Genomic DNA, 17920 nt, shown 5'->3' on the forward strand with positions numbered 1-17920 from the left:
TCCTCCTCTGGTGCTTGATTCATGTTATATTTTGACCAAAGCACAGCACAGATGTTTCATTTAGACCACAGGGGGAGTGTTTGAAAAGGTGGAAATGTAAGCTCTACAATAACTTAATTATTTATTCACTAAAACTGCATCATTTGTGCTCAAGAAATATCGTCTGTGGAGGTTAAGTTATGCAGGGAAGCAGGAACATAAAATTTTAGTTTCACAATCACCGACTGATTCATGCAGTGGAAACGATGAGTGCACACAGACCAGTAAATACAGAGAGTGTTAAATTGCCTAATTTGTGTGCACTTAAGAGATTTTGTGAACACTTAGAATTAATGGTCCTGAATAAATTCATCATCTGATGCATCTTTAATATGTTTTCAGCTGGTTCTGTTCTGAATGGATGTAAAAGCATGGAGGGGAAAATTAGAGCGAGAGAGATAGAGAGAGGGTGGCGGAGAGACTCCATGCTGCTGTTTGAGTTTCACAAGATGCGATGACTATTTTGTTTTTCTGTCGGATGCATGTGCATGTGTGAAAACAGCTCGAGTGACTGAAGTAGGCGGTCCTTATGTGGTGTTGGGAAAATGAGAGAAATGTACATTTTTGGGAGGGATGAGTGTGTTACAGCTGTGTTTTCATAACCCTAAATCCTGTTTCACTTCTTCTCCCTCGCTTAAATCAGTGTTGGCTAACAGTCCAGCTGCCAAAATCAGAGTTGAATAAGACAATTTTCAGCACACCAGGAAGAATTGCAAGTCTTGATTTTTGGTCTCTCTTCACCCTGAGTTTCTCCTTGGAGGCAGCAAACAGTCTAATTGAAAATGAGCATTTAAAATCTGTCTCTGCTCGCTCTCTGGCCTTCAAACTCCTGAAGTATGCGGAGCTCATTTATTAGTTTGGTCGCTAAAATCCCTCCCTAAACTATCTGCTCCGATCATCACCGTGCGCTCTGCGTTACGTCAGGAGGACAAACTGAGTATCTGACGGGTGCTGGGGTCCAGAGTGTGTCTTCAGAGTGTATTCATCGTCTCAGTAAACAGAAACCTCTCATTGTGTGTCCATGTTTCTGTCACCGTGACGCACGGCCGGGTGGAGAACATGTGACATCACTCCTCTGGGCTTAAAGGGCGTTTCTGTGACATACCGTAACCATAACGACAGGGTTTCACCTCTTCTATGTATACGTGTGTGTGTGTGTGTGTGTGTGTGTGTGTGTGTGTGTGTGTGTGTGTGTATGAGGTGTGTGCTGCTGGTTTGAGTCACGTCTGACAGTTTAATTCCCGTCTGATGTCATGAGAAGTCTGAGTGTAAGGAAACAGGCTGCAGAGTCCGACTGTAACACAACAACACAACAAACTGAACAACTACTGCAGGGATGTTGTCATCTTTTTTCCAGAGGACGGATTGTCGAATTGTATCATAATTTATTTAGAATAAAAAAACGGGTCTGAGTAAATCTTCTCTTAAGAGTCTTACGACCACACCAAACATTTCATCCTTCAAATACTAAAACGACAACGTCCTTTTTGAAGGTTTGAGTTTGTTGTTTTGGTCGTTGCCATCTTGGTTTTTCCCCGAGCCTGTTCCTGGTTAATCACACAGTTTTTATCATACTGCTTCCACACTTGCACAAAACTGGTGAGAAACTCATGGACGTTTATTTAACTGAACAAAGTCTCAAAAGATACAACAAGAACATCATGAGGAATAAAAACAATGTGGAATTAGTTTGTCTATCTTTGATAGTGTGATGAAAATACTGAGAGAGAGAGAGAGAGAGAGCGAGAGAGCCATGTGGCTATAATAATCTGAAGGTACAGACACGTGTAGCAAATCAACACTAAATATGTATGTCAACAACACACACACACACATAAACACACACACACATCTGTGTCAGTCAGTCACTTGTTTGGGATTTGTCAGATTTAATTCGGAAACATTAATCTGCTTCAAACAGAAAGTTTTGCAGGAAGTACAGGTGAGCTGTCTCATTCCTCTTTAAGTCCCAACCAATCAGAAGCCTCCTTAGATACAGTTCCTTTTATCAGCTCCAGCCAAGCTACTGGGAGTAGAACTCAAGTGTTCCTTCAGTGTCCACTAGAGGCTGGTTCCTAAAAACACAGGAAGTCACATACACACCCCATTCAAAAAAAAGCCGTTTTTACAGCAGACATTAACATGTTTACAGCCTGGTGCAAAGATTAAATAGGTCTGATTAGCTCATGTCTTTATCGGCACACTCTGTACGGGGGGTGAATTTTTTAATAACTCATCCGTTTTGATTTCATGAAGGCGTGTAGCTGTAGATTGACAGGTGGGCGCGCTGTAGTGGTTTGTGCAGGAGGCTTAAAACCCGCCTCAGCTCCAGCTCTCAGCCTGTTGTTAGGTTGACTGAAAGTTAGGTTGAGACAGAATTTCCAAAATGGCGGACGCCACGCCATCGATAGGACTCCAGCGCCCCCTGCAGGAACAGATGGGTGACATCACTCAGGTTTCGTCCATCAGTTTGTAGAGCTGCTCGCCTCTTGACCTGAAGGTCGGGGGTTCGATCCTCAGCTCCTGCAGCTACATGTCCGATGTGTCCTCGGGCAAGACACTTAACCCCAAGTTGCTCCCGCTGCATCAGTGTGTGAATGTGTAGGTGTGACCTGCAGTGTAAAAGTGCTTTGAGTAGTCAGCAGACGCTATACAAGCTCAAGTCCATTTACCATACTGCCAGTCTATGGTTATTCTCCTTAGAGCCCAGTGTTGGTGGTACAAGGCTGGATAAACAAGGTTCACATGTTAAACACACAACAGAAACATGATCAGATAAATGTTCTCTGTAGTATCAGTCCTCTCTCTGACTATCAGCTCTGTGTCGTCTCTCTCTCCTCCTGCACATTTATTGACGTGATTTTGTTGATGTGACCTCATTAATAACGATGATGAGCAGACAGTCGGGTTTGGGCTTTTGGCCTGAAGTTTTTTTTTTAAATATCATTTTCAACCTTGACTGACTTCAGTCTGCGTGGCCCCATGATGACTTTTGACATCCAGAAAGAAACAAACTGAGCATAAAAACACTTTGATGCTCTTATTTTCACAACCAAGGCAGAGAAACACACATGGACATTTGATTTAAAAAATATCAGAATATAGGGAATACATTGAGACAAAAGAGTATTAAAGGGGTGGAATGCAGACGGGAAATGTATTTAAAGATGTGAGTTAAAGGTTCAAGAAGTTGTCAGACATCATTAACCATAAGAACAACTTGACAGAAAAACAAAAATAAAGTTATTTTTTATCAGAACTCTGAATGTAGGACACTCCTGCTAACAATGAAAGCTGCTGATTCTGACTCTGACCTCCAGTTTGAAGATGAAACAACACGAGGCGTTAGTATTTTTAGACGAGCTGCGACCACGACTCTGGATGAAATTAGTTTATGGCTCTGTGAACGTGCACCCCCCTCACACACACACACACACACAAACACGCAGAGGCAGCCCTGCACCGCTGGCCTCGTCCTGAGCGTCGCTCTGATCAGATGTGATCAGTTTCCGCTCAGCTTGCTCTCTCTCAGCGTGAACACAAAGAGGCAGCAGCATAAATTTCCTCGCCGTGCTTTTTTTTCTTTCTGTAATTTCATGCAGCAGAGCAGCTGCAGGGCCTTTCTCCTCCAACATCCGTCAGTCCGCCCGTCTGTCTGACCGTGCTTCAGTCCAGGCTGAGCAGGTCACAAGATGAACGTCAAGAAGTTTATCCAAAGAGAGGCAGAACTAACTTGCCCTGACATTAAACTGAAACAAATAGCTGCATATGAATAACACGATGAAACTGACATTTAAACGCTCTGAAGACTTATTTAACTTCTGTTTGTTTACCAAACAAGTCCAACACCATGACATGACGTGACTGATCGATTGAAGAGTGTTTCATAACCATGTCTGAGTTATCCTTTTCTACAATTCACTTAGCAGACGCTTTTATCCAAAGCGACGTACATCAGAGAGGAAGTACAACACAGTAAGGATCTAGAGAGGAGGAAACAACGTCAGGAAGTGCAAACGATCAGCTCTAAGACACACAGGTGCTGACAGGAAGTGACCAGAGGCAGAGCACAACATTGACAGCTGTTCTTGAGAGTTCTAATCAGCATCAACACTATTCTAATTATCATCATTATCAATATCATAATCATCATCAGTAAGGTCGTAGGTGTTCATAAAGAGCTGGGTCTTTAGCTTTTTCTTGGTTGGTTGGTTTCTAGGTGCAGAGGGACTCTGCAGATCAAATGGAGTCCGGTAGTTAGTTTCACCACCGGGGAGCGACAGAGGAGAAGAGTCTGGTTAGAGACTTAGGGCGCGCTCACACTAGGCAAAGTTATCCTGTACTGTGCTGAAGCATGATTGTCCCCCCCTCCCCATTCCCCCGCTGGCCTGCACTCACACTGCTCCAGGACAAACCGGGCCTGAGCACGGTGACCTCTTGTAATTAATGTCCTCATACAGCACATGCATGGCTTTACTTAGCCTAAATATGAAGCATGCTTAAGTTTATAAGACAGGCGGACTCCAGAAAAAAAAAACACGGCTGAGTTTGTGTCCGCACATCGGAGAACAACGAACTGGACTTTAGGGGTGAAGCATGCTTAGACACGGTACGGATTCCTTGTGTGAGTGCGTCCTAAGGACCCTGTTGTGAGGGTTGGATCAGACGCCTTTCATTGGCAGAGCGTAGTGGGCGTTAGGGAGTGTAGACCTGAATGAGAGAGTTAAGGGTTCAAGATTTGGCTCATCACATATGAACTTCTTTTATTCATGTCCCTAAAAGGTGTGTGAATTGTCTGAATTGCAACATCCTGGCGGAACTGATTTAGTTTGTAGAAAAGTTGTGGTCTTGGCGTTGTGCTGCTGCAGATGCAGTGTTTTGTTGGCGTACAGAAACCATGATGTTACCTGGATCTCATGTTGCGTTTTCTGTCTCTCATTTGTCTGAGCTTCTTTAAAATCAATCCTGTTAACACAAACGCTGGAGCAGCTCATAGTTTATCCCTGTTATCTACAATCTTGTGTTCCTCTTCATTGATTCTGTGTTTCTGTCAGCACTGAGCCTGAACTCTTTCTTTGAAGACACTCTCACAGAGCTGAAGCTGCTGCTCGTTAATAACCGCTGATAACCAAAGAGCTTGTGCAGCCTGAAGTAACTACAGCAGGGAGTCACTCCTGTGATCCACCGCGACCACCTCGCTGTCACTACTTATTAATATGACGCTTCGTTTAGATTTAGAATTACATATGGCAGCAATATCATGAAGAAGGAGATTTCATGGTTATGGAGGACAGGGGCGTTTTTTTAGGACATTTTACACATTTAATTCTGACCTGGTGCAGTGGTTAGTTCTGTCGCCTCACAGGGAGGCGGTTCCTGGTTCAAATCCCTGTCTGACAGGAGCCTCTCTGTGTGGAGTTTGCATGTTCTCCTCGTGCATGTGTGGGTTCTCTCCAGGTACTCCGGCTTCCTCCCACAGTCCAGAGACATGCTCGTTAGGTTAACTGGAGACTCTTAAATTGTCTGTAGGTGTGAATGTGAGTGTGTCTGGTTGTCTGTCTCTATATGTCAGTGCTGTGATTGACAGGTGAACAGTTCAGCTCTTCTTTCTCTATGTCCTAGCAGTTCGGGCCCTTGGCAGTCCGAGGCTCCTGGATCCGGCCCTGTTGTTCCTGCTTAGTGATCACTCTTTTCCTCTGCTGGTTTCCTCAAGGCGGCTGCTGGTTTGCTGTCTTGCTGCAGGGCTCCTCCGTGGTCCTCCTGGTGTCCCAGCCGCCGCCTCACTCTCTGTCTCCCCCTCACAGGTTTTTTTTTCTTCTTCTTACAGCCGGTGTTTGTCTTCTCGGCTGTGTGGATTTATTTAGTGTCTGCAGATTGATCACACTGGTTTGTATTTAACCTACTTAGGCAGAGAGCGACTCGCTAAGCTGAGCCCCCTGCAGGATTTAACATTTCCAACTGTCAGGACGAATTAACCGGCACTAATACCACTTTCATCCCTCACTGCGTTCTTCAGCCGAGTGACTCACGGCTCTGTGGCGCCGAGCAGGACGACGTGGAGCGTCTCTGAGAGTGATTCTTTCAAACATCCACCATGATCAGAGTCTGATCTGCTCCCAGGGCTCCAAGAAGAAGAAAAAAAAAGAATCAGGGTTCAGTTTCAGACGATCATTAACCTGAAGAGCTTTCATGAGAAGTCTCTTTGTGACTTTTTATAGTTTAACAATCCATTATTTAAAGACGTTAAAAGAAAACATCAACAAGTCCAAGCGTGCAGACAATATCAATGTCAGTCCAAAGTATTCACTCCTAATCAGGAAAATAACATATTGGATTTGTTGCAGATAAAATAACTGCTCACAAAGATTCTTTGTTGCTGCATTTCGGATCCATGCAAAATGTTTCTTGCATGTGCAGTAAAGAGGATCCTTCTTTAGTCCCTTCTTCAAATGCATCAAATAAAAGTTTGTGGAGACGCGTAGATCTCAGCCCTGTGAGGACATGTAAGGTTACCAACAGGTTACCAGAGTCTGTTGGGGCCCTTGGCAAACATTCATTGGGGGCCCCTCCAACCAGCGCTCATCTCCAGTCTTTCTGCCGGTGTCTAGACGCTCGCTCTTCATTCTCCTTCAGTGACAAACTTTGGTTTTTCACAGGAATGATGCGATGCTAAGCAGGTTAACGACTTTGAGTGCTATCAGATGCAGGGGCCCAGTTAGGGAGGTTTCCTACTGTCATTGCGAAAATTGCACATTTTGAGCCACTGCTATGATCAAAGTTTGGAAGGCCTCGGGGGGGCCTCCTACTGGTCTGGGACCCCCGAGCAGTTGCCTGCTTTGCCTGTTGACAAGAAGCGACTCTGAAGGTGACAAAGTTCTTCACAAAAATACAGAAATGTTTGTTGTTCACACTCGTACAAAAGCTCTGAAAACATTCAGGGTAAGCAGCATGTGTGAACACAAACACCAAAATTATTCACCCCGACTTTAGCCAGAATATTTCCTGCCAGCCCTCTTGTTCATTTTCCATGTGAAGTTGGGATGAGCTGATGTGAGAACGCAGCAGGAAATATTCAAGAAAATTCCCTGCGAGCGAGCGGGAGGGGAAGGTGACGTTTAAATCCTGCGACCCATCACCACAGACTGTCTGCACTCAACCGCCCGCTATGATCTCTTTGCACATATGGCACAGCTGCATTATGTTTTCTCTTCTCCAGTATGTTCTTCTCCACTCTTCAGTTCATGTTGTGATTCTGTTGTACTAAATGTAACATTGATTTGAAGGCAAATATTCTCATAATAGCGTCGTAAAGCGGACTCTGTTGCTTCATCCACCACTTCAGCGTCCGTCTGTCTTCATCATGATCTGCCTCCTTAGACATCCACCCAGGGACAGGGATACTCTCCCGCTGTGAGGTTCATGTGTGAACAAGCAAGTCAGGAGGTTTTCAAGAAATTTAGAAATTTTCACAAGTGCGTATGTGAAAACAGCTCAAGATTCAAAAGGAAAGTAGATAAAAGCAGAAGTTCAGGAGGAGTTCAGTTTAGCTCAAAGAATAAAAAAAATGCACCACAAGCCTCCTCTAAAGGTTTGCATTCTACGTCAGCATTAAGATGTAAATAAAACCGATTAAATTCAATAATAATGTGAAGCCAACTCCACAACACAGTCATCAGATTGATGTGGAATGAAAGGATGTTTTCATTTAAATGTCTAAAAAGGCTTTTTGTCGTTAAATATGTATGAGGACAGAATGAAAGGAGTGGACGAGGAGAATTTTTTTTTGTCTTTTTGCATCTTTAATCAGAATCAAATCTCAAAAATCATCTGTCTGATTCTTCGTCTGCCTCTTCCTCTGGCTCGACTGGTTTCACTGGTTTTCTGTGTTTCAGGATTAAAAGGTTAAAATAACTTTCCCCCCCACGGGCACCGGGAGATGTGCAGAGGAGGAAACATCCAGATTAACAAACAAAATTAAACATAATAAGCACACACACACGTACACACACACTTTATTTTTTACCAAACTGTATAAATTTAAATAAGCTCTCCTCTCTCTCTTCCAGATCCAAGAAGAAAAAAAAAACACCTCCATGAATTAAAGATGAGCGTGAAGAGGATTAATTATAGCGCAGTAAAACCTGTAGCTAATGTGCTGCGTTCAGACCGACACTAATGCTAATGACAGACACACCAACGAGGAGCTACACACACCAGGAGCAGCGTTTTACTTTCAGGTTTTTCACTGCAGAGATGTTCTTGAAGTTTTTATTCCCGACTGACCTCAACGCCTTCAGTACAGTCATCTAACATGTTTCATGATTACACCATCATTGTCTTCATATCTCTTACAAATATTACAAAATGAAAACCTTGTTTGATTCTTTAAATCTCTCTGAACACGGCCGAACATGCAGGGCCGGCTCACATATTTATAATTCTCTTGTTCCAATGTGAAACCTTGATGTATATGAACTCTCCCTACAGCCTGAGCTACAGTCATCTTCACAGCTTGTGACTAGACTTGTGATAATACGGCTGCTTGGAACTTGGACTGCGAGGTGCCGATCCTTATTCTTACTGTTTCACACTCGGCTGCAAACTGCTGGAGGTCTCTGCCAGAAGAGATAGGTTATGGTCTCTCCACTGGCACACTCCTCCACTGGCACACTCCTCCACTGGCACACTCCCTCCCACACTCTCAGGTCTGCTGACACAAACCTCCTGTTCCCCCCGCACCCTCCTGGAGGACCAACCATCGGTCCTGGGGGGGGGGGGGGGGGCAGAGCCTTCTCCATTGCCGCTCCCACCCTCTGGAACTCACTCCCAAAAACCATCAGAGACACTTCCTTCACTCTCCGTCTTTAAGAAATCCCTAAAAGCTCTTCTCTTCCACATCTCCTACAACCACTCACAAAGTGTTCATAGGCTCCTTCTCTTACATTATTTCTTTGTTGTTTTCTTTTCACTGTTTTGTTTTGTTGTTAATTTTTTTTAAGCATCTTTGAGTACTCTGAAAAGCGCTTTAAAAGTCTAATGTGTCTCTGCTGTTTGAAAAAATGTGTCATCTCAATCAAACTAAAAGTCTGACTGCATCATTACATTATCCTCAGTTCCTCTGCTTACTTACTGCCTTGTTCTTCCAACGTGTGTTCTCACCAGCAGATCTCTGATGTGATGTTTTGATTCCTGAGACGACTCTTTGTGAGCACGGACAGAAAAACTGTGTGAGTACAAGTTGTAGTGCGAAAGGACGTTTTGCTGGTTCATGAGCGGGGAGCTTTTCTTGTAGTTAACACGTTGGGGGGCGAAACAGATGGGGGCATATTGCCAATTACCAATTGTCCTGTTGTCCTGTTGATGTTTTTAATCTGAACACAGTTTCTATCTTAACAAGTTGAAACATAGAAGTCTTTCCAACTTCACTATATGAGTAGATCGAAGTGTTAATGTTACATTAAGAAGGCGCTTTGAGGAAACTTCTTCAGTTGAAAAAGACATATTTCTCCATTAGTTGAGTAAACTCAAAAGTTTGCAGCTGCTTGCTTTACTTCCTTTAAGTTATCTCAACCTTTCCATTTTAGAGTTTACCTACTGAAGCGGAGTCAGACATCAATCGATTCTCCTTCGATGGTTGTGTAGTGGGACAAGGACAGTAGTCAAATTAAACGGCCTAATCGAGCGCTAACCTTAGCTCGACTTGACTCTTCTTGTAAACGTACTGACTGAGTTAACAGTAATGGCAGCTAGAGTTGTAGTACTGAAATCGGTCTTGGTCTGGAGATCACTTTTCTCGAAATCGCAAGCATTTTTACTGGGTCTTGTTTCGGTCTCAGACTGGGCGGAGTCCAGATTCTAAATCCAGATCGAGCCACTGAGAGGCTGTTTTTCAACGTCATCAGTGATTAGAAGGAAAACGCCTCTTTCTAAAATAACAAATAACTTCAATTCATTCATAATTTGACTGTCACCTCTGGTTACGGCAGCAATTTTCCTGGTGTTGTGGTCTAAATGAGTGACACAAGATAATTTTTCAGTGATATTTCTGGTCTTGGTCTCACCCTGCCTTGGTCTTGGTCTTGACTCTGTCTTGATCCCTAAATGTCTTGGTCTTGTCTCGGTCTTGGAGCACTCTGGTCTCGGGTATGTCTTGGTCTCAGTGAGGGTGATCTTGACTACAACACTAACAGAAGCTATATGCAATAAGGGGCCCATAAATTGGTTGTGGGGTTCGTCCAGACAATCTGACCTTTTTCACACATTTTTATCACACCTTAAGCTTCGTCCACCTCGTCAATACAGTTTATCATTTCCACACATATCAGTAAAATGCCTCAGGTGAGCACACAGACTTTATCACCTGTCAGGTTTTAGAGTGGTAGACTTTGACTTGTAATGGAGTATTTAGACATCATATCACTACTAATAAGTAGGATAATAATAATAAGTGTAGTCGATGGGAGTAAGACCAGCAGAGGACTGCAGGTGAGTTCACTTCAGGGTCGCAGCTCTAATTGTGAAGTCAGTTTGTATCTCATTAATATTTCACTGAGCCCTCTGGGACTGCGTGTGTGTGTGCTCGCCTCAAGCTGAAGTCTTCCTCTGCTAACTGAACTCTTCCTCACACACACACACACACACACACACACACACACACACACTCTGAGTTTTAGAAGCAGACTGTCTGATGTTCGCCAGAGCCCCGAGGTCAGAGCTAAAACGAGACCGGACCTCAGAACGGTTTAATACGCTCTGACATCCCGGCAGCCAAATCCGCTCCTAAGACTGAAGAACGAGCTGCTGTTTTTATTTAGAAAGAAGAAGAAAGAAAAAAACGAACCCCACGCCCGCGGGATGTGATGCATGTGGACGGAGCGAGGATGAGGAGGAGGAGAGGGGTCGTGGTTTGCGGTGATCTCCTGACCTGTTGTCAGAGCGTGAGGCCGGGACACTCAGGGTCAGATCTTCTTCTTCTTCAGGAGAAAACGAACCACGCTGCAAAAATTATCCTTCTGAACATCTTCTCAGATTAGGGAAAGTTATTCTCCCAGATGTTGGATCCTTGCTGCAGAGGTTTTTTGCTGAAGAACTGAATATTTGACTTTTCCTTAAGAAACCTCCATATTTCAATCGCTTAAAGTAAAGTGTACAACATTTTTACAAAAGTTTTTAGCACCAGTGAAGTGTTGCTGCATGTTTTATATCAATGCCAGAAAAAAAAGGATGGAGCTGTATTGTTACTGTTTATGCAAATTAACTAAAACAAACAAGAGCCAGATTTCTGTTTTTGGCTTCATTTTTCAACCTCCAATGTTGAAAAAACACTGCAGTTCCTTGAGTGTCCACTTGAGGCTGTCTCCAAAAGCCCAGGATGTAACATACACACCCATATTAAAATTCCAGTTTTGACAGCAGAAATTAACATTCAAATACAAACAAATACAAACAAATACAAAAAAATCCCATTTTGGTCTAAATAGTTCATGTCTTGTTCATGTAGATCACGTTGATTTTCCGGCGGCTTAAGGCTCACCTCAGCTCCATCTCTTTGTCAACAGCTTCTTGAAATTAGATACAATGCCTTCTTTTCAGGAAAAAAAGGACAAGTAGTTTTTACTTGTTGCGTTTGCAGATTTACTGCAGGGCCTTCTTTTGAATCTCATCCCACACTCAGATCCCGTACCTTCAGACCTTAACCCCTCCACCCTTACCATCATGTCTTCATCCCCTCCATCCATCAACCCCCATATTCTTCCCATCATCCAGCCGCACTTATCATTTAAATCTCTGCCATGCATATCGCATATTAAATCTCTGGCTTTCTTATAGTGGCTCTGTTAGTGAACAGAGAAACAGCTTCAGGATCTGGAGTTGAACCTGCAACTAGTGCGTCGAGGACCACATCCTGGTACACAGACAGGACCTCACCTCAACTGTAGAGCCTTTAATTCATCACCTCAGAGGGTCACTGAGGCTGTGATTCAATACTTCCTTCATGTTACAGCATCATAAGGGTAAACGAGTTTGTAGCTCGTTATGTCTCCGATCGTTAAAGCGTGCTTTCCTTCTGTAACCTTTCACAGCCAATCGACCAATCAGGAGATGAGCAAGAAAAAAAAACTGTGAGAGAGAGAGAGTCACATTCTCACTTTACTGACATTTAAATCAGGTACATCACACACACACACACACAAACAAACACACACACACACACACACACACACACACACACACAAACACACACACACACACACACACACACACACACACACACACACGGAGTACTTGGCGGTTCATGATGACTCAGCGTGTCTGTGGGCGGAGCATCTGAGTCACCCTCAAACAACTACAGAGCCAATAATACATTCCTCCATCCATCCATCCATCGTTGCACACCTCCATCATCCCCCCGTCAGGTCAAAGAACACAGATTATTAAAATGATCTTATTTGATCTTAACTCGGGGGGGTTTTATCATCAAATCTAACAACTTTATTGTTGTTGTTTAACAACAAGTTGTTTAATGTCAGGAAACATGTAAACAAATGAGCTCTGAACGCAGCGTTGTACATGTGTGATGCACTTTTATTCTCACAGATTAAATATTCATTCACATAAAACAACTTTGTCTTTGCTTTAGTTACTCTCTCAGAATCATAAAACGCTTTGTTGGCCAAGCATGTTCACACTTTGAAGGAATTTGACTCTGTTTGTAAACGTACTTGAGGTTATTTTTATTAGCACATTGTTCTCGTGTGTTCAAACAAAACATAAAAATGTGTTTTAAAGACGTTAAACTCCCTCTGATTGGCTGATAAATCATTGCCTCAGTGTTTGAATGTTCACACACGTGTTGTTCAGTCTCCTGTCAAGCTCGTCTTTTTTTATTCCTACCTCTGTTTTTGTTTCTAGTCAGCCATCACCATGGCAACATCCAACCCAAAACACCAAACAAAGACACAGCTGAAAACTTTCACTGGGTGTGTGTGTGCACGCTTTGTGTGGTTAATGTGTGTGCGGTTATGTAACAGACAGTAACTCAACAACAATAACATCCACAGAGAGAGCAAGAGAGAGAGAGAGAGAAGGAGAGAAGATGAGCTGACCAATCACAGCGCTCAGCTTCACACCTGAGGCCTGAAAAAGGTAAACAGGGTTTGGGGGTTGAAGAGATGAGTTTAGGTTCATCGTTTGGGTCTCAGTGTTTCAATGGGGAGCACACTTCTTACCAGGTGAAATCGCCATGGTAACAGCTCACCTAACCTGCTCCAGAGCATGTCTAAAACACACCTACTGTAAGTACAGCCGATTCATTTGAAGGTTGTAAACATAGTTTGTATAAAGCATGGACGTAGTCGCAGTGACATCACACATTGGATTCTGAAATGGCGTTTTGAAACCAGACGCTCTTGGTCACCATCTTGGAAATGCGTTCTCCGCCTTACTTTGGAGCAATCTAACAAAAAATTAAAGGTGGAGATGAGGGTGGGTCTAAAGCCTTGAGGCAAACAGCTACAACACCCCCACCTGTCAGTCAACGTAGCCACGCCCCTAATTATGCATACATTTCAGCTTTAACATAATAAAATCATTCACCATGCAGTTTTGACCAACAAAGATACAAGCTATAGATACAATACCATCTTTAACCAGGCTTTAATCTTGTTTTTGACATTTTTCTTAGCTTTTGCAGGCTGCCTCAAGTGGACACTCAAGGAACTGCAGTTTTTGTTTCCCCCAATTCCCCACTTCTAACACGGGAGGTTGCAGCTTGGCATTTAATTCATGTAGCCTAACTGGGTTTGAAGCTGCAGGTGTGTTGGAGTTGATTAGTGTGATTTATTACAAACTTTAACTGTCTGTTAAGTTATCGCTCCAATGCGTCCAGCAGTGTGTTTCACGTCTTCCAGCCAATGGTTCCTTTTCAGCGTGTTGCTTTGTTTACCGTCCAATCTGCAACCAGAGAAGCAGCTGTGTGTTAATGCAACAATACGTGACGTTTCCACCTTAAAGTAGTTGTTTCTAAGCTCGATTTAATAGCATACTTTGTTTACTGCACTGTGTTAATTTCGAAGTTCATATAAGACTGAATACTAACTTTTAGACAGAGATAGATATGAGTAAATCCTCTGCCTTCCTGTCTTTCCTTTACCTAGTCTGGACTACTTCCTGTGTGGGCGGGGCCTCTGAATCCAGGATCAGAGTCTGTGTCTGATCTGTGTCCCTGGAGGTTTGGGAGCCATCAGATCCTGCGGTCGCTCTGACAGCTCGACACATGACACTATGAGTGTAGACAGAGGAGGTGAAGCAGAGTCTGCTGTCACTCAGCTGCTGTCACACTCCCACATCTCTTCTTTCCAACAGATTCTCCCTGACGTCCACCATGTTGGATCGTTTGCCCCCTCCCCCCCCCCCCCCCCCCCCCCCCCCAGACCAGCTCACGTCAGGACACCCACCATCACCTCGCTGTGACATGGAGGAGCAGTGTGACAGCTCAGGGCGTCACACAGCCTCTGCGGAGCCTCAGGTGAGTCTCATGAATATTTAATGAGGCAGAAAGAAGACGTGAAGACGCCTGACTAGACTGCACCACTTTTCCCTCCAGGTGGAGGGAGGGCTCAGAGCTGGTGAGTTATGGTGGTCTGACCCGAGGTCAGCATCAGTGCAGGAGGCTGAAATTAATCTTATTTACATTTCTTCATGCGTATTTACTCAACATATTTCAGAACTGTTTATCTTCAGGTGGATTCTGATTTGACAGGACAGACAGTTTGAAAAGTAGGAGGAGTTTATTAAACACCGACCATGTTTTTGCCTCTTTTTGCCTCATGGTCATCAGTTTGGCTCTTTATGTTTCATGTTCATGCCATTCTTTACGGCTTCGATCTCAATCTCCACCCTGAATCCTGAGCACTGAACCCTCACACACTCACACAATAATTGGCAACAGCCAGCTTCAGTTTGTAAGAAAGGCTTCTGGTTTGCGCCATACGGGGTCCATTATGTTGGACCCATCCATTCCCCATGTTTACTGTCTTCATGGTGCCCAATTTGGATAATTTTCTTCTGTGTTCATGCTCAGTATCACAGGCCAGATTTTAGTGGTCATAATTTGCATCCTTTAAACTAAATGAAAAATAAACTGATAAAAATGTTAAATTAAACTTGTAAGATCTTTTCTTATGACAGTTGTGCATGCGTCATAAAAAAATAATTGTACAACGTATTAAGTATTTTATTAATTTGATTTACACAAAGCGTCATGAAGCAACTGCAGCGGACGTTGGGCTGAAAAACACGAGAAACTACAAACAACAGGCGCTGACGTTCACTGTCAACACTCGTTTAATCACAAAACGTCTTTATTTTTAACAAACACAATCATCACAGAGCAGAGACGGAGAAACAACAAGACGGGGAACACACACTAACACTGCTCTCTCTGTGTGTGTGTGTGTGTGTGTGTGTGTGTGTGTGTGTGTGTGTGTGTGTGTGTGTGTGTGTGTCGAGGTGTGGGTGGAGGGGGTATTAGTCACCAGAAATGGCACAGAGCCTCTCTCTCTCTCTCTCTCTCTCTCTCTCTCTCTCTCTCTTTCTCTCTCTCTCGCTCTCTCTCTCTCTCGCAGTAAGTGGGTCACTCCATCTGGAGCAGAATATGGAAAAACAGCAACACAACGTTTTTCTACCAAACGCTTCGACATTGAAAAAAAGAACTCTCTCTGAAGTCAAGAGGAGGAAAAAACAAGTAAAACAGGAGCTGACCAGCGGAGAGTGTCACTTGTTAATCTTTGAATCAGCGTTTAATCAGCGTTTAATCAGCCTGATTACCAACAGAGAACATGGTTTTATTCTGAATATGTCCTCCATGCCTCTCTCCTCTAATTAAAGGAGATTTTAAACTGTTGACAGATTTTATCCCAAGAGAAGATTTGAAGGGTTTATTCATGAAAACTTTATTTATCAGAAGATTTTTTATCAGGTTTGGAGAATTGTTCAGAATTATAATTGATTGAAAGTCTGAACGAGTTGGGCTTTTGATGATAATAATAATAATGGAGCACAAGGAGGCCAGTGGTTATGTCAGGCGCCACATGTACAGAGGCTGTAGTCAGCACTGCAGCGGCCGTGGGTTCAAATCCGACCTTGGCCCTTTCCTGCATGTCCCCCCCCCCCCCCCCCCCACTCTCTTCTCCCAACGTTTCCTGTCTCTCTTCAGCTGTCCAATCAGAAGAAGTGACATCGACGATCACCCCGCTGTTCCAAAAGCTGAACTATTGTGGCGTCAAAACCATTATTTGACTTCTTCATCTCAAATCGTAAATATCTACCAATTCAGATCAGGCTGCCTCACATGGAATAACCGCAACAACCAATGAGAGCGAGGTGACCGGATGTTGTGTGTTCTTTTACAGCAAAACTACAGGATTTAACCAAATGCTGAACAAGACATATTCAGGTTAATTTGGTAGCGAAAAAAGGACAAACTTACAAAATAATCATTATGCTGTATTGAAGAAGACTGAGATCATTAACTCGTTTGTAAAATGTTTACTGAAGGAATAAATCACCTGAGCAGTGGGAACATTTCCTCATAGAATTTTATGCAATCAGACATCTCTGTGCATCCACAGAGGAAGGATGCCTGCTCTCTCTTTTACTATGTTTACTTCTTATGTAGTTTTAAGTTTACAATGGTTTTCAGTGGGTTTAACTCTTTAATCTCAGATTATGAAATTCAGCATAAAAACTGCAGAGTATAAAAAAGGATTTCTCAGAAGGCTTGACTCTGTGCTCCCTCTGTGTCGTCTGATTGAAGGTTGCACTGAGCTCTTGTAAGGCTCCTGAGGTTTTCATGGACTCACCTACAGTGTGTGTTAGACTGATAACAGAGTCACAGATCTATTATTGAAGGATTTCCATAAAAACTGTCATCAACCTGGGTGAATCAGTTCAGCTCTGTCCTCAACAACAACAGGCAGAAACTTTCACATGTTTGTCTCTGTGACGTCCAACTTCATCTCTAAATCTCAGTTATTAGGGAGATTTTCACCTCAATTGTGAGTTAATTTAAACCCTGAATCTGTAGAAAAAAGGATATCAGTAATTTAATCATGCATTGGTTTATAAAAGTTGCGTCTCATTTTAGGGTGATCTCTTTTTTACAGATTCTACTTAAAGATGAATCATTTCTCCGGAGGAGAATATTTGACCTTTAAGGCTCTGATGGCTTACCATCAAAAACTGGATGTAAAACAATCAATTCAAAGGATTAAAAAGAGAAAATGAATAACCATATTTGGTGTAAATGTGAGCATTAATAATATATGATTACGGGTGGACAGAATCTGTGCTGAAATGACTCTTGGTGCTAGTTTTAAAGAGCTGCTGGGCTCCTGCTGCTGTGATTCACGGAGAGAGAAATCACTCCATCCTGCTGACTCACCGATGAGTTAAACAAAGAAAAACCCTCCGAGAGTAAAAACTGATCAAACACAAAGTATAAGCCAAGAGTCTGTGCACAACCTTATTCACATCCTTCACTCTGCATTGGCTTGATTGATTGATTGGTTGGTTGATTAATTGATTGATTGATTGATTGATTGATTGATTGATTGATTGATCGATTGATTGATTGATTGATTGATTGATTGATTGATTGATTGATTGATTTATTGTGCATGGTCGCTTTGTAATAAATCAGATGCCTTGGATTACATGAACAATATAGAAATAGCATATAAATTAGTGTTGTAGTCAAGACCACATTAACCGAGACCAAGACAACCCGAGACCAGAGTGCTCAGAGACCAAGACCATAAATATCATTGAAAAATCATCATCTTGTGTGCAGCGAGCGTGTCACTCACTTAAAGCGTTAAAA

The sequence above is a fragment of the Labrus bergylta genome, chromosome 17 (assembly GCF_963930695.1).
Source record: "Labrus bergylta chromosome 17, fLabBer1.1, whole genome shotgun sequence".
Taxonomy (NCBI): domain Eukaryota; kingdom Metazoa; phylum Chordata; class Actinopteri; order Labriformes; family Labridae; genus Labrus; species Labrus bergylta.